This window comes from Myripristis murdjan, chromosome 22 (assembly GCF_902150065.1).
Source record: "Myripristis murdjan chromosome 22, fMyrMur1.1, whole genome shotgun sequence".
NCBI lineage: Eukaryota > Metazoa > Chordata > Actinopteri > Holocentriformes > Holocentridae > Myripristis > Myripristis murdjan.
In genome coordinates, this window is record NC_044001.1 from 28,837,114 (window position 1) to 28,859,797 (window position 22,684).

Consider the following 22,684-nt stretch of genomic DNA (forward strand, 5'->3'; position numbering starts at 1 on the left):
TGAATTGGATGCCTCTTCAAAAATATGTGGTCACATGACCAACTTCTTCTATGGTTTTCTAGATAACAGGGGTGGCACTACTTGCCCCTTGGCACAAATTACCCCACTCTCCCCTAGGTCTAGGGCTATGTGAAAATACAGGCGCAAAAAAACCTCATGAATTGCAACTCTGCTGTGACCAAATACACAGCAGGGGCGGGGGTGGGGGTGTACTTGCCTATTTGAATTCTGTAATTACAGATATGACACCACCACGTGCACGCCACTGATCACAAGAACATTTGGAATCTCTTAGTCTGAAGCTCAAGCGAGGAGGCATGAGCGGTGGCAGACAGGCCAAACAACCAACTCTTCACCCAGGTGATCTGAGTTTGAGTCCAAAGTGAATGTGTGTTTGTTGTAAACGTTAACATATGTTACGTTACGTTAACTTAACCAGGTGGTTTTTATGCCTAAACCTAACCATTCCTTAACCGTAACCAAGTAGTGTTGGTGGCTCAAGTAATGAAACTGGCTAAAATGATGATTGACTGATTTCTTTCAAAAACATGGGGGAAAAAGGTGATGAACAATTTAGTAAAAAAAAAAAAAAAAAAGACCCGAAAATTAATGAAAAATAAGCAAACAAAAATTACAAGAAAATTAGAGGAAGGGGAAAACAAACCAGAAAATCAACAAAACGTTATCTGAAAATTAGTAGGGGGAAAAGGTTACCAGAAAATGAACGAAAACATATGTTTAAAAACTAGACGAAAACTGGGTTTATAAGAATTATAATGATATATTTATATGTCAGATCAGTGATGCCGGACCAGAAGTCTTGCTATTAGTACAGAGTGAGTCTTTGTAACAATCCAGCAGCTTGTCTTTTCTTTTCCCATTTTGGATAACCCTATCACAGTGCTCACGGATACATCCCTAAGAACATCACATCCCCCCGCTGAGCTGATCTTAGCTGCCAGAGGAGCCGCTCAAATCAGTTATGGCTATTTATAACATCTTGACATTGAGAATGTGGGCTGATCTGAATCCAGACGCTCAAAATGAGGCCCAAGAAGTGCCTGTCTGTGGCAACCTGATAAAATGTAATAGCTCTGCCAGCTCCCTCAGGATTACACTCCATATTAGAAACCATATTGTGCCTGACTAACAGTGGCCTGGCTTTGCTGTAACCTCCATGTACAGCATATGTTAACCAAACAGCGATTAGCAATACAGTCCCTGTTGTCATGTTTGTCTATTTCAGTGCTCTCTCCATTCACACTTTCACATTGTCTACGTGCTCATATTTATGTCTTTGTGTGACAGTTTGGAGTGATTATCCTCTAATTAAATGCCTCATTTCTTCTTTTCTCACATGGCTATAGCAACCAGATCCTAAAGCCCACTCTCCTTCATTGTAACACAACAGAAAACTGTCACACTGAGCTTATACAGTGTGTTCAGTGTATTTCTGTCAGATAATCCCCACAATTCTATCGCTCCTGGATTTGTCAAAGGATGAGATGTTTTATTCTTCAGCGGTGGAAAAATAAAACCCTGTGCTTCAGACTATTCTGTCAGTGGGGGGAACATTTGCTACGTAGGTGTAAAAGATGACATTGCAAGGATTTTGAAAAGTGTGACTGGAACAGTCAATTTTAGGTGTGCTGCATCTACAGTCTTGTCCCTATAACATTCATTCCTTATATATATAATCCTACAGGGATGTGATACAAATAGCACATAAAGAAGACTATCATTGGAGTAATAGTTAATAAATAAATTAAACCATAAAGTACAATAGGGTCACTATAATGGCACTACTGATTACCACAGAGATAGATGAAGTAATATTCCAGTGCCATGGGAAATAATCTACCATTAAGTACAAGGTCACCACCGACACTCTATCAAAGGCCTGAAGGAATATTATAAGAATATTACCGTGGTACCATAAGAAATCAATTTACCATAAAGTACAATAACGTGACTATTAATTCAGTATTAGAGGCACACTTTAACCCTTTGAAACCCAGGACCCCATGAACAGTAGGGCTTTGTTTAGTTTAAGGGTTTACTTAACCTGCTGAACAAAGTGTACCCTTTCTTTTTATTTTTCATATTTTTTTCATTCCGTTTTTTTTTTTTTTTTTTTTTTTTTGGAGGGAGGGGGTCGCTTTTTTGTCATTTTCTTGTAACGTTGAGTAGTTTCTTTCTGATCTAAAGGTACTTCTTGTTAATTTGTCTTCCACAAAAAAAAAAAACCATTCATTATTATTATTATTATTATTATTATTATTATTATTATTATTATTATTATTTGAAAGGATTAACTTTACTAGAAATTAAAACACTAAAAATTGTCACGGTACAAAATTAAGTATGAGTAATTATTTTCCAGAATATCACTGATCAAAGGAGTAATTGTAGATAGTTTAAATAGTTTTATTTTTTATCATCATTATTATTATTATCATCATCATCATCATATTTAATTGATTTTCTGAAAATTTCCAGCAATTCCCATTAATTTTATGTTTTGTTTTGTATTTTTGGCAGTTTTTCAGCTTTTTAACTAGTGTTCGGGCCTTTTTGTCCTTTCTTATTAGCTAATCGCCTTTTTTCCATCTTTTTTGAAAGAAATGAATTGAATTGGCTCAGTTTCCAAGGGGTTAACCTTAACGAACAGAACAGAAATGTTTCTGTGGCGCTACAGAGGATAAAGGAAACCTATGTGAAGTGAGCCAGAGGCTGACGGCAGTCGGTAAGCGTGCTCGCTCTGGAACCACAGCGTCCCTCACGTCCTATTCACCAAGGCCGCGTACGCCTCCGCTCCGGCGCCAGCGTACAGGCACGGGGGCTTGGCCGTTGTTGTGAATGAGGGCCAGCATGACGTCAGGAAGCCAATGTCAACAATGCAGCTCCTGGAGGAGAAAAGGCGTTTCATCCTAACAGAGACAAGTCCTGTCTGCCACACAACTGACTGATGCTTACGCTCCAGTGAAAGCTGCTGTTCCAGCTCTCGGAGGGGCTGCCGGGGAAAAGCACCATGTGGACTCGACCCTGTTTGTGAGGAATTGACCGCGGACGAGCAGGAAAAACGGGTAGGTCGGTCCGAAGCGTTGAAAGGATAATGAGCAACGGTCGAGCCTTACTCTGCTTGAATACACGAGCCCCGCTCCGTTGTCAGCCTGCGTCTTCTCCCTGGCTTCCCTCGCTTGTTTGTGTGTTTATCCCTCCTGGCGAGGCGTTCATTTAGGTGAAGTCACAACGATGCTCTAATTGTGTTTCACTCGCATGTGTCTGCGGGCTTTGCATAACGTGGTTGTCAGGCCGGTTTGGAGGAATAATGTTTTGGTCAGCGGCGTGTTCGCTGTTAAGCCAAAATGTGTTTTCACTTCGAAAACGTGTCTTTAATTTGACGCCAGGAGAAGAAAATAAATCATTCCTTTTGTCTTTTTTGTATGGGGTGTATTTCTGTCACCGGCGTTTCTAACGGGTAAGCGACGTTGTAAAAGCATTTCTTGACAATGAAAGTGCAGCCTCTTGGAAGTAGTGTTGTTGCTTTGCAGTGAAGGGAGACCCCGCGTGTTTTTGCTCTTATGTCAAAACCACAACCCGTCCATTGATTGTACAAGGAAGTTGTCCGGCTAGACGTGAGTCAACTTGTCATTAATGAAGTGCATATAACACGACGATAAATTCCTCAAGACATACGAGCAGGCTTCGCTGCAAACGCCGAGAGACGATGCGCTTTGAACGTAATAAAAAAAAGGCTGCCACCGTCGGGCTCCAGCCGCTGTCATGCTGGGGGAGGAAGGCTCCGCACGGGGACAAAGGATCCAGCCTCCACGGCCCCTTATTCCCGCCCTCGGCCACCGCGCAGTCGGGCCAGTCCAAAACTACCGGACCTCACAATAACGCAAGAATGCGTTGAATTAACTATTGATAATGAATACCTATATTAATAACAAAACGTGGTTTCCAAGAAGACGAAATTAGCACAGAAATCACTTTCCACAGCAGCATTCATCTGTCAATATTAGCTGTGCCACTGGATCCCATTTCCAGAACCCGAATCCCTACTGGCTTATCATTTTTTTTTTTTTTTATGTTTTTTATCCAGTATGCGGAAGAGAAAGTAGCACCTGTGTTGACACATTCAGATCAACTTTTGTATTTAACGGTGCTATCATTATCAAAATTAATTACGGATTTGAATTTGACTTTGTATTTTTAACAAATTAGAGCAAGTTGTGTGATTTGGCATATTTGGAGGACTGGTTCAAGCCATTGTGGAAGTGCCTTGTGAGGCGGGCAGGGCTTTGTTGTGCTCTCATCCACCAGGTTTTCCTGTAAGGCTGCCCTCTCCTCTGCTGATGGAGAAACAGCAACACAGCAGAACATTTCCAGCACTGGGTTGTAATGAGATGAGCACTCTCTCTCTCTCTCTCTCTGTGTCTGTCAGGGTTTAAATACAGCTGAGTTAAATGGGGGAGATGAGAGGTGACTGAGGCCAATGAAATATTTACCATCTCTCCCCTGCCGCACACTCCTATCTTCAGCAAAGAGTGTTGAACTATTTTTGCTGATTTAGTGTAAACATTACTGATGTCAGGGTGCTTGTCTAGGGCAACCGGCTTTCAAAGTGAGGTCTGGGGACCCTCAGGCGTCCTTGAGGGCCTTCCAGGGAGTCCTCAAAATTTCACTGCAGTTTATTTCAGTAGAAACTGTCAGAATGCAGGAAATGTCTGAGGGATTATTTTATCATTGTCTTCTGTCTCGCCACAATTTGTCAGTGTTCAGGTATGACATCAAAACAGTTTAATCCAATAACCAAAAATTTCAATTACTTTTAAGTAGAGATATTAAGGAATGAGGAACAGAAAAACACTGACATTCCTAGTGTTCATCATTGTAAGACTGATAACAATAGATAGATCCATGTAAGTACAGTATGAATGAAAACTTCTCTGTTTTATCTGCTGTGACAGTCCTTATAGTAATTTGATGGGTGGTTTGTTGAGTTTATATCGCCCACTAATTTCAGTCATGGGAGTCATGGAAGTAAATTTATTGGTCAATTCTGTACACAGATATAGTTGTAGTACTTTCCAGTTCTGATCTGTTGTTGAATAGGCATTTATTTATATTGATTATATTTGATTGTTTTAAATGGGTGAAATGAAATGATGGTGTGTGGGTTAGAGGGAGAACGTGCAGATGCATGTATTGTGTTTTGCGTGGGTGCATTCTCGCGTAGGCCATTTCTGTGTTGCTGTGTGTGTGTCTGACAAGCAGACCTGAATGGAAGGAAGGTTGGTGGTTTGCATCCTGTGAGAAGTGTGAAATGTGTTTTCTGTGGTCTGCATGGAGGCGTTCAGTCAGTGAAAAGAACAGGTTTTCACTCTTAGTTTCTCACCGCCACAGTATGTAATATGCAGTGCTTGAACAAATAGGAACCAGCTTAAGTGCCTGAAAAGAATACAAGGAGTTTTTGGGAGGTTTTTGCCTCACTGGTCAAGTTAGCCCTTTGATACCCAAATCATCCAAGTGTCCCTGGTACATTGTTGTCTCCAGTGCTCTGTGCTGACAGTTTAATATTCACTTTGTTCACCGGTAGTAGGTGAGATGCTATCCCTTTAGCATACGTTAGGTTGGGTGATTGTAGGCCACCAGCATTCTCATTCTAATGTCACATTCTAAAATGGAAATTCCAGTACACTCTGTTTTCCAGCTAGAAGTGAGAACAGGACAATTTTAATCTATTGTGACTTATTTATATTTCTGATGATGATTTATTGATGATAAAGTGTCATTGATTTCTGCTTTCACCACAGGGGGAATAATTATTCACTTGCATGATTCAGTTCATTTTGGTCCATTCACCAAAGTGATTCGGTCACCGATTCGATCACTAGTTTGTTCAGCGGTCCTGTATGAGAGCTGCGTTGCTCCTGAACACCAAGTCAGTCAGTTAGCAAACAGCCGAACTAAAGACACTAAGCGGAGCCTCAGTGTAAAAAGCCTTCATTCTCACATTCACTGGCCAGGACTGGTTCAGTGAAGGAGACTGGTGATTCAGTTAGCTTACCTTTCAGTTCAGTCCCAGCAGAACTGCTGCCTCTCACTCACACAGACTTGGATGTTATGCACAGATAATCCATTTTGGGAATCATGTAACTTCTTTTACACATTCATTTGCCTTTAAAAAAAGGACTCCCTTTACTTGCCAACTCAAGTTGCATGTCCTTCTGGGTCCTTGATTGAAAACACTTGTTGGTTAACTTCACAATGGCCAGTTGTGCTGTGGGGAGTTCTTAAATTCAATGGCAGCCGGCGGCCGTGGCCTTGCCGGCTGAGTTACTCTGTTTTGAATCAGCCTCCGTCACTGAATCATCCAATCTGTTCAGTGAGGGAGAGAATCAAGGCATCAGTAGTAAGTTTAATGTGTCCCTCTGGATTTGAATGCGTCAGGGAAACAGGACATGTACCATTCAACATCACTGCCTCTGTCCTCCTCCTCCTACAACCTCTCACTGCTTCAGCTTGAATGTCCAAACGTCTCTGAAACCTCACATTCTGCAGATAAATGTATCCAACTTGCAGATCAGAGTGAGTGCCTCTGTGGCTGCAGTTGGCACCGCAGCCACATAAAAATTTCATTCAAAGAAGCTTACATTGAAGCTGAGAGTCTGTACCTTCAGCACATTTTCAAATTGGAGCTCAGAGACAAAACAATCCAAGTAATCCAACAGGAGCTGTGTGAGACTTGTATGAGATGTATCCCTCATTTACATCCCCAAAATGCATTTTTTTGTCTTAACTTTCAGTTTTGTAAAAATGATCTATTGTGAGCCTGGAGGCAGCACTAACTGTTTGTTTACAGAGTTTGAGCTCTCAAACACCCTCTAGTGATCACACATCACTTAGTGCAGCATTAAATACATATGTTTATTTTCTAATAATTATTTATGGTTATTTTCTATTATTTTTTGATGACTGAGACACATGTTCTGTGACACATGAATTTCTTCACAAAGTAGGAATAAATGTAAAAATGAATTTTTGTTCATTGTTCATTCAGCACAAAAGGTTTAAGCACAAATCTGTGCAAACACATGGTTCATGAAAGAGGCACATTGTAATAAAAAGTTGCTGTTTTCATGTCCCAAGGGTAGCCACGTCAGTCTGTCTGTCTGTCTGTCCAATCAACATGGACAGACCGCCACGCTGAAATTGCCATGTAATTTGCAGAGCACATTCGTGAACCTTATCAGTTTTGGTGTCACTGTCACCTTTCTTCAAGCCAAAATCTAAAATTTTTCACACAGGTTATTACTAAATGAATTTAGGGAATTCCTGTATTTGGTGAATGCATCCATGCTCTCCAAAGAAGGATTCCTCTTGGTTTTGATGATCCCATTACTTTAGTGCCACCCACCGGCAGAAATGTCAAATATCCTTAACAGCCTTGCTGGCCTAACATGCCAACTACCTAAAAACCTGTTAAACTAAATTTCTTTAAATCCTTATAAAAAGGCCTTGTTTCTCATTGTCAATTGTGTATCTCAAAGGTGCCTTTAGCTTAGCTTGGCACAATCATATTTATGTTGTTGTTCACTACACAAAACACAGTCGGGGCTCTGTCAGATTCAAACTGTTCGGCAAAGGAGCCGCAGCAATGAGCATTTACAAAAAATACATAGCAGGTGATTGTATCAGCTATCTGTCAGTCATTAGCTAACTGTCCAATCAGATGAACACAATGCAGCAGAACACTGCAGCAACTGTTAAAATGAAAATGAGCAGTGTATTGGTAAACAAACTGCTAGCTTGTTAGCATGCTGGTACATGATTCCATGTACCAGCATGTTTACTGACTGTAGCTTCCTGTGTCATTATCACCTAAACCACACCTGTAGTTCGCCAAAGGTGCTGATTGGTCCGACCATTTGTTTTTTGCATGCTAAACGCTAAAAGAGTGGCCAAACCGGTTTCACAAATCAAACTAATTTGATCTTGTGAGATCAGCTGGCCTTGCAAGACTACCTGTAATGCTTAATCGACATGCAAACCCAAACAGTGGTGTAAAAAGCAGATGGGATGACCAGAGGGCGTCATCCAGTGGGAAAATGATGCAGCAGCGGTCATGGCCTCTTAGCTGCTGGATAACTTACTACTCTTGGTGATACTGCTGTTTTTCTGTTAAAGGCAGGCAAACTAGTACTGATTGTACCCCCAGTCTGTTTTTATCTTTGCTCCATCATGTGAGAACATACTCCTTGGGGAGATGTGTATAGTGTGTATGTGTCACTGTTACTTCTGTCTATACACATAGCCTACACTCCCATATGCATGTTTGTGTGTGTGCATTCATATGCCTTTGTACAGACGTGCATGCATGTGTTCCTCCTTATATGCCTACTCATACTATGTACATATATAGCTTATATATGTGTGTGTTTGTCTGTCTGTGTGTGTGTGTGTGTGTGTCAGAGGGAGAGAGAAAGACAGAGAGAGGGAGAGAGAGAGAGAGAGAGAGAGAGAGAGAGAGAGAATATGAGTCATATCCCATTCATAGTGGTATTTCAGGATGTTCCTCGCCTTGTCAGTTGCCCTGCCACCACTGCTTACTACTGTGTGTGAGAGCCAGATGGCAACCTGGGTAAACACATCCCATACATACACACAAATGCATGCCAGCGGGCAGACATGGGAGCACAGTGAAGGCATGTCAAGAGCAAGCACAGGACAGAGTTCATGATTTATGAAACATCTCTGTCAGCAGGCCTTTCTGTAACTTTGCTCTCTGTCTTTGCCTTAGAAAAAAAAAATAACCAGAGACACTGGATTTGTCTTGGTGATTTCCTCTTCTGAGACATTTCTGCAAGGCTTGTGATTCTGAATGTGTGGCCACATTTTACACTGCAACAAACCATTTTGCAAATTAAGATTTCACAACATTTAATCAAATTTGATTTTTTTTTTTTTTTTTTTTTGGAACACCCACCTTATAATGTTCTGCTTCTGTGGCTAACAAAGTTGTTGCTATTCATAATATTGACCGAATTTCAAGTCAAAACACAACAGTGCTGCTGCTTTTAGGAAAACTAATGTGGAAGACTTTATTACAGTGATGGAATACTGAAAGTTTGAAGTCTCTGAAAGTTCATTTCATATCGTAGTGTAATGATTTGAAATCAATGGCTGGATTAAAGGTTTGTAGATATTAGGCTAAACATGCAGAAACACTGGGATGGTCCTTTAACATCCACTCCAAATACTTTGGAATTGTCCACATTTAGCCCTGCTGATGGGAATGGATTAAACCAGAGACCTGATCGGGGATAGAGCAGTAGTGTCAACAGAGGGAAACAAAAAAAAACATTTACATTGCCGCTGGATTTACAGCTAATATACAGATCTAGTCTCAACCCCGTTGATGCAAGCTTTTACAGTTGCTGTTCTCAACACCTGATGTCTGATAGCGCTTTCTCACACAGAAGAAGTGATGAGTTTTAAGCGTATAGTTTGTTTGGAATAGAAACAGAGGAGCAATGTGGCAGTTAGCATCATCAGTGATTACCACCATGGCTGAACAGACCAAGAGCGCCACCTACAGAAACTCAAACTCTGTCAAGAGAAAATCAGAGGAAAAAGATGTCACCGCACTGGACACACTGGTTGATTGCTAGGTCATTTTTAGGAAGTGTAGTGCAGAAACACTGATGGTGGTATGTGTATCATTTTGAAACATGATTGTCAATGAACCTAAAACAAGCAAATGTGGGGTGCTCAGTATTAGTCCACATATAATGACACTCGTACAAAAAGACGGAAATGACACTACTGGGAAAGAGCCAGTAATCTAGGGGCAACATATCAGGCTGACACTGGATCAGTCTGATGCTGCTGTTGTGCATCGCCATCCTCCATGCTTTTTGAAAAGTAAAAGGATCAAAAGAATCAACAGTCAATATTTCTGTATGATGCTGAGCTAATACTAGTGTGTGCATTTTACAGAAAAAGGCAGGGACAGTCTGGTTTTACCACAGAAGCCACTTATTTTCTCCCTGCTAGGTTATTCTCTCCTGCGTGTCTGAGAGGCTGTTTGAAACACACCCTTTCTAGTATGTAAAGCCCATACATAATTCACACTCTACAGGAGAGAGTGTTGAGTGTGCGTGTGTGTTTGAATATGCGTGTGTAACCATGGCTGTTTGTGTGTACATATGTGCAGGTGTGAGCGACTGAGCAAGGGCAATCTTTGTGTGTGAAGCTGTGTGTGCGTGTGTGTGAAGGTGATGAGGACAGACTGTCCCAGGAGGCAGAGCAGCGCTCCAGGGCAGACAGAGGAAACCGAACAGTGAATGTCTGATGGATCTCTCTCTCTCTCTCTCTCTCTCTCTCTCTCTCTCTCTCTCTCTCTCTCTCTCTCCTCTGTCTACCTTCCACACCCTCCATTTTATTCATGCATCTTCTCTACTTTGTACGGTTTCTCTCTCAGCGCTCCCTCCCTCCGTTTGTCTCACCTTCTGCCTCACCTTTATTTATTCTGACAGTCTGTCTGTCATTGCCATGGAGGATGGTTTGGTGTAAAACAGGGATTTGCATCCCGTTCTCCAACTCTTGTCTTCAACCCTATTCATGCAGGACTAATATTACCAGGGGACGTTGAGTGATTTATAATCGTCTGTGATTTTAATCCCATGTGAGTTTTACGCGTCTAATTTGTAAAATGACAATTCCAGCACAAATTACCTCCTATATTTTGGTGAAGACAGAAATCCCCTGATAAGGCTAATCCTTTGTGAACTGAAGTCTCAGTAATTTCCACTATGATGTTTTTTGGTACATTTTTTTCTTTTTCTTGCATAATTGCTTTCTCATTCCTGATACAAAAATGGAGGCTCTAGTCCAATCTATAAAGGAAAGCATTTTCAGTGCAAATGTGATGAATGGTAAATTCTTGACCTGAAACGGTTGACTCATCGGCACCAGTGATTGTAGTGACTAACTGTATATTCATTTCATGTAACATGTATGTGTGAACAGGGCTTTTTTCTTGTAGGGCTGGGCTATATGAACAAAATAAAATATACAATATCTTTGACTGAATACCTCAATATTGATATTGTGATGATAGTAAAGGGATAAATATTAGTGCTTGCATCCCTTTACTATAATGCAGCCTATTAAAGCCAGTAAAAGACAACACTCATGTCCCGATATTACAGTATCCAAAATCCTAGACGATATCTAAAACCTTTAGTGTTATGACAAGGCCAGAGCACCACTCGTCCAAGCCAAACAGCTTGAATCAGTGTAAAACTACCATACATGGTCCAGGAAGAACAGTTGCTTGGGAGCAGCTAATAGGGATCCGAATAAATGAATGAACATGCTGATACGGTGAACATTTTCAGAAGTGGACTTGCCACACTCAGAATTTATGGCAGACATTTTGTTCCCAGCCACTGGATTGAAAAAATTAGGTCTACACCTTCAGTATATAAGTAGATTGTACAAAGCAGTGCAAAATAAGAAAATTGTTCTTTTCCTGTAGGCCTGATTGTCTTAAGAAGTAAAAGGGCTTAGTTCTCAGCTGACTAAAAAGTACAATACCCGTTTTGTGGTTTGAAACATAAACTGTTCAAAGCTTCAGTGGTGATGAGTATCTTGGTCAGTTCACCAGATACACAGGAGCTCCCTGTTTATACCATTCAGTACCACTCTTACAGCAGCTCCAATTCTGAAAACCAAACTGTACGAGTAGACCAGTTCTTGTGCTTTTACACAAATCTGGACCAGGCCTTCCTTTGCGGATATTTTCTTATTGTGACAGTGTATGAACATGCAAACACATTTCCAAAAACTTTCAAGGGTTGGAAATCAACGTCTTGCTGTAAGGAAAGCACAGTGGCCTTTTTCATCCTATTGTTCATTCAATATTTCATGGATCCATCTGTTTGCACCTTGCAACAATGAAATGTGTCACCGACAGCAAATGTGTCATGGCGGAAAAGTGTCTTCTAATCCCAGTGCAAGAGATGCTGTTCCTGACATGAAAGCACTTCATCAGGCGCCAGGCTGCCATCTTTTATTTGTGGCTCGTAGCAGATTTTACAAGTATTGTTTGGACTGGGAGACAGATTGAAAATTCATGCTGAAGTGACAAGCTGGCCAGAATACAATTACTTCATCCTTGGTGTGGACTCTCAAATGATGATGATAGTGAATTAAAACATTCGCACAGTCTGTCAAACACAATTTTCCAAAAATTCATACAGGTCAACAAGCAAAATAACATACTCAAGTCTTTTCACCATGTAGCAGAAACCACCCATTTACAACCAAAATATTATTGCCCACGGTGGTGTCTGTTGGCATTTTTGCTGGGTTTGTCTGGTGGATAACCTTGCCACAGATCTGGCAACCCATCTGGCATGGCTGGCGGTGATTGGTGCTGACAGGGGGGGCAGATGGTGAAATGATGGCCCACTGTGGTCTTTGTTGTTTCGGAGGGGAGTGGGGGCTCTTAATCCACACATTCCATGGGAGGGTGGGCTAAGCTAAAGCTAAATCTGTTGTTTATTACGGCTGTGCCTACCTCAGAGTGCACTGCATCTCCAATTGGAGTTTATCAGGGATTTCTGGAGGAGAGTATTGATTCGGAATGAGAATGACCTAAATGAAGAGGTGTGCTGAGGGAAGCTGGCCTCCTGCTCTGAGAAGCATGACAGATACATGGGCTCCTTCATGACTAGCTCATTTTCCCTGTGTGAATAATGATGAAGGAGCTGCAGCACATCATAGGCCTGGTGATTTTTGCATATTTAGCATAATATCTACACAATGTATAAACTTCCCATTTGAGGTCATTTTTACCAAAGTCCTATTTTGGAAAATCAATATCATTTTCCCGTCCTGTTATCCAGTAAACTTTCTTCACACCAATATTCCATCACCATAATAAAGTTGTCCACATTAGTTTTCAGAAAAGCAGCAGCATCGTTGTGGTTTGATGACTTGAAATTTGGCGGAGTGAAAAAGTCCCTTTGCCAGACAAAAAGTAATACTAATAATCACAATGATAATAATAATTATAATTATAATAATAATGATAACAACAACAATAATAATAATAATAATATTCATGATAATACTATGTTTCACAAATAAGAAAAATTACAAGGCACACCAAATCATAGTGAGACCCAATGAAAGTCACAATTGAATCAAATAGACAAATGTATAAGAATAAACAGACAAGTACAAGTACACAAAATCAGTATAAAAATTGGTAAATAGATGAAAATCATGGAATACCTGTTTTGTGCTAATTTAACAGTGCAGCCAGGTAATAACTTATATTTGCTGTTCTAACACCTGATGTCTTAAGTAACTAGTTAGTATAGGCTAATCACCACAGCAGTCACATGCTTGCCAAAGATGGAGACCTCATTGCCGCCTCAAAATTGAAGAGAAACTGAACTATTTAAAGGTGCAGACACTCTTAAAGATTAAGCTCCTGGAAGAACAGTGCAAACAAGTTGAACAAAGAACTGTTTTTATTCTTAATAAATCACTTGTCAGATCACATGTAAAACAATGCTAAGTTCATTGATAAGCCGCAGCCTTAATCGACAGGGGATCCTCCTAGCAGAGCGGCAGGAAGGAAGCCGGTCAGAAGGTCAGCTCTAGGGAATGAGGGCTATTCTTGGAATGTGTTCAGCTCTGTGCTCAACACTGTCACCCATTCACCAAGTGAACCCAGTGAACCTGGGGAGGGGGAAGGGTTGGGGGCCGAGGTTGATCCCATCTGCATCCTAATGCTGGAAGATGAATCCCTCCATGTTACTTCACCCCCATATCTGTTGACGTGTAGATAAAGCGTCTGGCCTGGCAATGCGGCCACTCGAGATGTATGAATTGTTTTTCACTGGTCCAGGTTGTCGAGGTCAGTGCCAGGAGAGAGCAGAGGACCAGGAAAAGGAGGAGGAGACGAGTTGGACAGTTGAGGAGGGGCCCCAGTGATGTGACATCATGTGCTTTGAGGGCTTATCAAGTGGGAAAAGGACCCAATCAAGTGAACAAAAATAAACAGTGGCCATGGCTCTGTGAACACACAACTGAGGAGCAGCTGTTGGCTTTGCTGGGGAACAATCTACAGCTGGGCTTTCGTCACGTTATTGTACATGCATCAGACTCATGCACTTAGTGATCGATTACAGAATAGCGATAAGAGAAATTTCAGTGGCATTATAGACAATGCACAATATAATGTTATTCCAAAAAAGAATACGTAAATGAATTGCCATAGAAAGTCATTGTTGTAATAATGTATTAACAAGCATGTTGTGCACATATACAGGGTATAACAAAACCACTTAATTTAACCACTGATTCTGCTTGTTGATTGCAAGATCTACAAAACGTATCATATATATGTCATATTTTAGAACTATGTCATTTTTACTACTTTTTCTCCAGCCATTGATTTCCATTCATTCCACTACAATATGGAAATGAACTTTCAGAGACATCAAACTTTCTTCACACCAGTATTCTATCACTGTGATAAAGTCGTCCACATTAGTTTCCCTAAAAGCAGCAGCACTGTTGTGTTTTGATGACTAGAAAATTTGGGCGGAGTAAAATGATCTCCAGTAGTGCCTAAGGAAATTTTTGCTTTCCACAGCCATTTATCACTTTCATGGTTTATGAATGGTGATGACTTTGTTAGCTGCAGAAGCAAAACATTATAAGGTGGCTGTTTCAACCAAAAAATCAGATTTAAAAATGGAGGGATTTTGATTAAATGTTGTAAAATCTTACCCCAAGAGTACCCTGAATGATTTTCAAAATGGTACATTGTAATCTAAAATGGAAATGAGACAAACATTCAAAATCACTGCATGTCCTTCAACTTTGAATTCGATTACAGTTACAGTGTCAGTTCAGTAGGTGCATCATTAAAGTAAAATGTACCTTTGGTGTCATATAGTTCCCTGGGTGTGATGTCTTCATTTGTTGCTCAGTGCTCCCCTGGGCTGCTAATCCACAGTACTGGATTTCTATCTTTCCATTCACTTCAGTAGCAAAATAGCTCCCAAAATATCACTTTTATAGATGAACACAAAAAAACTAGATTATGATAGTTTAAAAAACAGGTCCCAGTACCCATTTCCCCTCCTGTTTAATTAGTTATTTGTGCACTATCACATTGTTTCTTCCTGGTCTAAAGTTACTATGTGGACATTTCCTGCAGATGCTACCTGCCCACATCTAATTTTCCAATTCAAATAGGAAAATAACAAGAACAAAGAAAATCGATTTCCTCAAGAAACAGGTACCAGAACTTGTTTTTTTTAGTATGTGAATAACATACTAATTGCAGTTATTTGTATATTACAGTATACAAACACTAGGCGCTAAAAGAGAAAACTAATCTGGTCTGGTCGGATGTGTTTTTTGACCCTATCCAGGAAGGTTTATGTTTGGAAAAAGTCAAAAAGAGCCTTCAGGTTACATGCACGGATATTATTTTTTCATTTATCTTATATATTCTCTTATTTTTTTCTGTTTAGAGAAAAAAAATAGAGAAGTCAAGTGCAGATTCATCAAACGTTAGCCATAAAAAAAAAACCCTCTTCTGCTAACTTAGTTGCTGAAATTAATCTATATCAACAACTAACAACTACAGGAAAGGACAGTTTCTGAAGCCCCAACACCGACAGAGATGTAATTTATTAAAATTTATTAACATTTTTTTAATATCTCTCACAGTCTGTAGGCTTTTGTGCTGCTATTTCAGTGAACTCAAACACCTACATTCAAATATTATTATTGTAATAATATAATCCTTATAATCACTCTAAATAGAATTATAAAATACTCTGAAATTGAAAAAAATGAGAGTGCTCTCAACCACACGTAAAATTTTCTCCACCAAGAAAAGCAAAAATTAGAAAACACTGTTGAATTCTACAAATCAATGGGTACCAACAAAATAAGAACAAATCAGTGGATACAAATGAAAATAATAAGACATTTGGTCATATATCACTTCCTGCAATGTCTGTTGCCAGTGTGGTGGTGGATCTAACAATATAGCACCGTCGTCTTTAGGTCTGACTGATGTGCATGGTGGTTTAACAGCCAAGGAATATGAGTTCATTTTACAAGACCAAGAGCACCCTAGGGTCAAAACACTCATTATGTTCCCATGTTCCAAGATGGTAATGCCCCCATATAGATGGCTGGTTTCATGACTAGCGGACAAAGTCAAACTCTAAGTAGATTTGCTCCTTCAAAGAGCGGGAGCCTTGCCTTCTTCAAGAAAGCTGTGATATCCAGGACACACTATTCAGGACGCAGTATGACAGCAGGACAAGAGGGACTGAAGTTCCTCTGAAGGCAAAGAGTGGCCATACTCCTTATTAGATACTTGATATTCCCATATTCGTAGGTGTTCCCTTGTCCTGAGCGTGGCTGTGGAAGCTGGTTTTTGGCTGATATAACAGTACAGATGAAGCTGCTGAGGCTTTTTGATATTGTGGAGGTTCCACCTGTCTTAACAGATTACCATGCCCTCACATTCATCTCCATGTCTGCTGCTGAGAGAAGACATGGCTCTGGCTTTGATGTGATGGGATTAGGGTTTGTGTGCTCTGAAGACCTCTGTGAAGGATTACAGCACTAGAGGTGGTAAACAAGCACTTTGTCATGCTTCGCAATGATGCGGCACACTTTAAATCTCCTAATGTGAAAAGAACCACTGGAGGTTTTTAAGACAGAATTTCTCTTTTTACAACAAAACTTTGCCGATGCATGTAGACTCTCCGCTCACTGTGACAGAGCAGTGGTTTTTGAATTTATTTCAGGTGTTCAATTGAAATTGAATTCTTGATTTAGCTCAGTAATGCCACAAAACAATGAGCCTCGTTCCTTGTTTGGTTGAAACTCTCCAAGCTTGCTGCATTTTGCAACATTATCTTTGCCTTTCTCAGGTTGTCTGCTCTTGTACTATTATAGAATGATATAGAATCTGAACAAAGAAAAAACACTTTTTTAATGTAGGGTTGGAAATGTATTTGTACAAATAATTTATGTATGTGGCTGTTTGTTCCATGGTTTTGTTTGATACACTAGAACTGCTTATGTGTTGTCTTTTCCACCACATTATCAAGCTTGATTTTTAAAGGGGAAACTTCAGTTATTTCTTAGAGCAGATGTGTTAATTTCATCAAGCAGTGTGTTATCTAGTCATTCTTATTTGACACCAACTGGTTGCTGTTGAGGGTCTTTGGGGCTCCTGCTAATTAGCCTCATCATGTCCAATTAGCACTTACCAAACTGTACAGAGACTGATATGTGCCTCTCTGGGCATCTAGTCACAGGGTAGTGAGTAATGACAGTAATTGGCAGCCTATTTATGAGGGCATTGTATAACTGATGCACATTTGATCCATGTGTGAGAGAAAGGGAGACAAAAGGCCAGATTCTATCTGCAGGATATATATTTCCCATTATTTTTTTTTCCTTTTCATGGTGTAATGACATTTTAGAATGATTTCCTGACACCTGTTGTAACTGAATTCCTTTAATTGCTATTAGTTGCAATATTGACAGAGAGACACAATTAAAAATAGGCTATTACATAGATTGCACTGGACACCTCTTTCAAGGCGTAAAACTGGTCTAAACTTGCCACAGTTTCCAAAGTGTAATATAGGTACAAAGGTATATGTACAAATGTTCTGGAAATGCCTGATGATACAGAGAATTTGGAGAAATGTGGAAGATGAAATAGGCTAGTTGATATTGGTCATAATTTTGAGCTATCACTCCTTCTCTTTATTAAGTTACGGTATAGAGGACAGAGAAAACATCAACAATGCAAAGTTTAATGGAATTTTTCAGTGTAAGGAAAACTTCTTAAATATCAAAGGCTGTGCCTGTGATGTTAGAAGTATTGAAAATACTGCCCTTAGAGAAAGTGATGTATATTCTGCATGATATTATGACAGGCTATGAAAGTATGGCAGCCTGTTATAAATATGTTAGATGCCTGTGGAATAGACTTTCTGCTATTTAACAAAATGGAACAGAGTCAGCTGTAGCCAACTGGTTCAGCCATACAGCGTCTGTGGCTTTCTTCTATGTACTTATCCATGGCTTTTTTTGTCTTTTCTTTCCTCTGGATTACTTAAATGCATTTAACTCAGTTGTATTTGTTGTTTGGTATAGGAAATGCAAGGTTTTTTAATATGTGAACAAGCATTGGGGAAAAAAAAAACAAAAACAATTGTAACTGTAGAACCTTTGATTAAAAAAAAAAAAAGTATCAAAAACTTGTGTTAGACAAAGAACAACTTTGTAATTCAAATTTATACCCAGCTGTAAACACTGAGGGGTTTTATTAGAAGCCAGAGGCATCTGTCTTTAATATTTTGATACCATTTCCCTGTTTCTCTTTGGTTTGGCCCGCTTCCCAGTTTAACAAATTTGAATTCTTACAGCATTCCCAACCTGAGCTCAGCGCTCACACTGTAAAACCTCCGCTTTCCCTGAAACCCAACAAACCTGATCCAGTTTGCGTTTCCCAGAGCCCCAGGGCTCAGTGATGTCAGCCCAGCCTCCCAGCTGAAAGGAGGTGACAGAGGTGTCAGGAAACACTGGTGACCAGGAGTAACTCCCTGGGGAGTGAAAATCCTCCTTCCCACCTTCTGTAACTGTCAGGACAGGTGAAATCAAACCCATCAACCTAAACACCTGAGCAGTGTTGGGGACAGGCTCCTCAATAGTTGCTAGGTTAATAAGGTCAGTGATGTCATCGTGGTGCTCCCTGCGAGGAGAGTGGAGATGTGAGGAGAGGGATAGGATGCCACTGCGACCTTTATAAACTGAGAGGAATCTGGGAAACCTGTATTCAGGACAGCCATGAGTCACTCAAGGGATGTGGTCAACATCTGAGTCACCAAAGCGCGTTTTTTTTTTTTTTTTTTTTTTTGCTGTTTTGCACCTCCATGTTGCATGTTTCACTGGTATCAATTCATTGATGTTTAATTTCATTAACAATATGTTTTTTGTTTGGGTTTCCCACAGTACAAAACAGCTAAAACATTGGAAGAATTCACTGTATTTCATAAGGCCGATGTTAATTATGTCAGTTTTCCTCTATGGAAACTTTGGAGGCGTGGAGCAGCCCACGTGTACTTTCATTTTCACGCCTACACTGTGTTGCCTCGTGAAGGAGATGAAATAATCCTCGGCTGAACATTTCTGCCTTTATGAGTCATTTTGCAACCGAAAGCTTTTGCACACTCTCAATAATTATTCATTTGTTGCACTGTTTTGATGTGACACATTTGGCCTCGCACTGTATGTCAACACAGAATTTTACTCTCTCTCCCAGTTTTTAAGTGCTGAAACATGGCAGTGATTACTGACAGTCATCATTTGATTGGATTTGCTGATGGGTAATTTAAGCTTATTATTTTCATGTGGATAGGGAAGTGGAAAGAGTGGTTGTTTATAGCATGTACAGTTGACTGGCTCTGAGTAACACCCAGTAGTGGAGTTCTCTTTTTTATGACAGCGGTCACCACTGTTACTCTACAGTGCAGCTGCTCTCAAGAGAAATCCGTCACAATTTAGCTGCCAGAAGCTGCCAGAATTTAAAGGCTCTCTTTAGATATTCTTTCTATTCTTCTTTGAATATTCTCAAATATAGCTCAGGTTCAGCAGACTGCAGAGAAATAGAATGAAAATGTCATTCACAGAATTGGAACGCAAAAATAAACAACCTATTTTGTCTCTACCAAGGCAATATTATGAAAATGTCTGTACCTGAATTGACATTTAAATAAGGAGTCAGTTTATATTGGAGAGGCTTAATTACCCCCAAAAGCCAAGTACAATTTGCTGCCTGAAATGAACGTAGCATGCAGTATGCATAATTTTTGTGGTATGAACTGTCCTGTGTGCTGCCTTCAGACTCCAGTGAAGCAGCTTGGATGTGTCCATCCATGAGAGGATTTTGTAGAAATGGTCTTTCCAGCAAGATTTGAGCGAAAATATGTATGTTTTGGGAGTACTGAGCATACCACTGAATATCAGAGATGCAGATTATACTGCATGACAAGTCTGAGTTTCGCACACCAAACTTTTGGTAGCATTTTTGGAAAATTATGCCCCCAGTTTTTTCCACAAGATCAGAGATGGCCAGCATTTTTGGAATACAACTGTGCCAGCTTGCAAGTAAAGCATTTTTCTTTGAGGACTGAAGGCAAGACACAGTGAGCGCTTGATACAAAAATTATGCATTGTGGGTGAAGTATCCCTTTAAACCAGTTAACACAATATTGCCCATCCATCTTTGAGTGAGTCATTCTGCTGTATTTTCAGCATAACAGTCCCAGCAGTTGCATCCATTAGCCTGTAGGCCTTTGTGTTTGACCATGAATGAATGCAACAAGCATTGACAGTGCACACACATCAAATGGTTTTGTTTGTTTGTTTGTTTGTTTGTTTGTTTTGTTTTGTTTTGTTTTTAGTCTGGTCTGCTGTGTTGTAATCCAGCAGCCTGTCTACTCATTTTAGTCTCTTCAGTGTATGTGTGTGTGTGTCTGTGAGTCACCCTGGGCTCTGTGTTGAAGCTCTGTGGGAAGACATGATTCACAGGAGCTCCATCTACTTGTTTGCTTAGTGCCCTTGAGTGTCCAAAAATACTCAGAGCCGCTGCTACCTGCCAACAAGGGTTGCCAAGTAAGACTGAGCTTGCTGTCAGATTAGCTAAACTGGCCCGCAGGAGGCAGTTGGGAAACCCTGTAGTCCCTGTGGCAGTGGCTACCTTTACCTGTATGGACTAACCCGACCACTCTCTACACCCTTGTTCATTTTTTTCCCCCTCAGATTAAGCTGTTTATGTGAAGCTATGATACCTCGGATATGCCCTTTCCTTCCTTATGGAAGCTTACTCCTCCAATTGGTTCATTGCATGTTACACCCAAAACACACCCATGATTAATTAAGAGACTAAGTACAATCCTTTTGAATCATGTGCCTGACAGGACCTCCCTTTCTTCCGCTGCAAAAGTGGACTGAGACACACCCTCGATGCACTTGCCCTATAGAGCCCTATAGAGCATCAGTAAGGAAAACAGAACATGCCCTGAAATAACAACACAAAAATGGCTAAAATTGAATGAAAACAGCATTGACTAAATTGAAAACTAAAACACTTAAATTTGTTAACTGTATTTTAATTAAAACTGTATGAATAAGAAATAACTACAATATGACCACAATAAAATAATAACACAGTTACTATCACAAAAAAACAACAATATTTCACTCAGCTTCCACTGAATATTCCGGTGCTGAAAATGCCTTTCTCAGGGTTACAAAAGTGTGATGGAATCAGATTCGAGTGGCAAGTGCTCTGCTTTAGCGTTTCTCTACCCAAATGGAGTCTTCAACACTGTGTGTGTGTGTGTGTGTGTGTGTGTGTGTGTGTGTGGATGAAAGGTGAACACAGGTATTGATGGAGAGTGAGAAGGCATGCAAGGCAGAGTACCTATGTCAGCTATTCTGCATCTATAGATTGTAACTTAATCCGCTGTCACACACACACACACACACGCACGCACGCACGCACGCACAGTCACTCACTCTCTCTCTCACACACACAGAAATCTCCCTTGTTCCTCTCCACTCAAACCACCCCATAAATGTCTGTCCACCATAATGTCCATTAATTCCTAAAGAGCCATGCTACATCTTCCAACCTCTAACAGTCCATTTGCTCGTCATAATTCTTCACCCAGCAGTATACACTCCTATACCGAGCCACTTGCCCTTCACACACATCTCCGGTGACCCCCCGACATACGATTACTCTGTCTGGAGAGCTGGCTACATGCCTGAGGGATGGAGGGGTCTCATTTGCACTAAATCCAATTTCACTTGACAATGCCAAGATGACTTATACAGGGTTGAAGGAGGCTGGGGGTTGAACAAACACCGTTAGCAATGACCTCAGAGGACATTTATCAGGATCTCAATGACCGCAGTGGAAGCGAGAGCTTCCCCAGAGCCGCTCTCTCAACAAAGGCTTATTGTCGAGCGGGAGATGCTGATGTCATGGGCATATTTCCGGACCTCAGGAACTCCCAAGGGAGGACCGTGGTAATGCACCCAAGACTGAGCGCTGTCACTAGCTGCGTTTAAGCTGTGAACCATGTCCAAGGAAGTTTCTGTGCATTCAGACAGAAGACAAGGTGAAATGTTGCTTTGTGCAAGTGTGATCAGTTGTAAGCAATAAGCAACTATTGCAACATCAGCAAGAACTGATGTTGCAATAAACAAGCAGGAGAAAGCTTCAGGGTGACAGCTTAGCCATAATGATGCATGATTTTGAGTGACATCTTTCTATTATGCAGACATTGTAAATAAGGGTTTTGGTGATAGCTTTCTATAGTTCTCATCATCCTAATTAGTGGTTTTGGTTTGCTCTTTCTATTGTGCCCACAATATTAGATTAGTGTTTTTTTGTGTGTGTCTTGATGACACTGTAAATTAAAGGGATGGTCTGCGCATTTTGAAAAATTTGATATTATTTCACTTCCGCCCCAGCTGTTCTGTAGGACAGTAGTGGTACTATCTTCTTCTCAATGTTACTGAGTGCTGGATA

At 40.5% G+C, this 22,684-nt stretch overlaps 1 protein-coding gene across 1 annotated transcript in view; it reads left to right on the plus strand.

Moving 5' to 3' along the window:
• Nucleotides 1-2,882: 2,882 nt before the first annotated feature.
• LOC115354584 (transcription regulator protein BACH2-like) overlaps nt 2,883-22,684 on the plus strand; it is a 46,952-nt gene continuing 27,150 nt past the window's right edge. The window contains exon 1 of the mRNA XM_030044991.1: nt 2,883-3,086. The gene's annotated coding sequence lies outside the window, so the exon portion shown is untranslated. The remainder of the gene's footprint in view (nt 3,087-22,684) is intronic.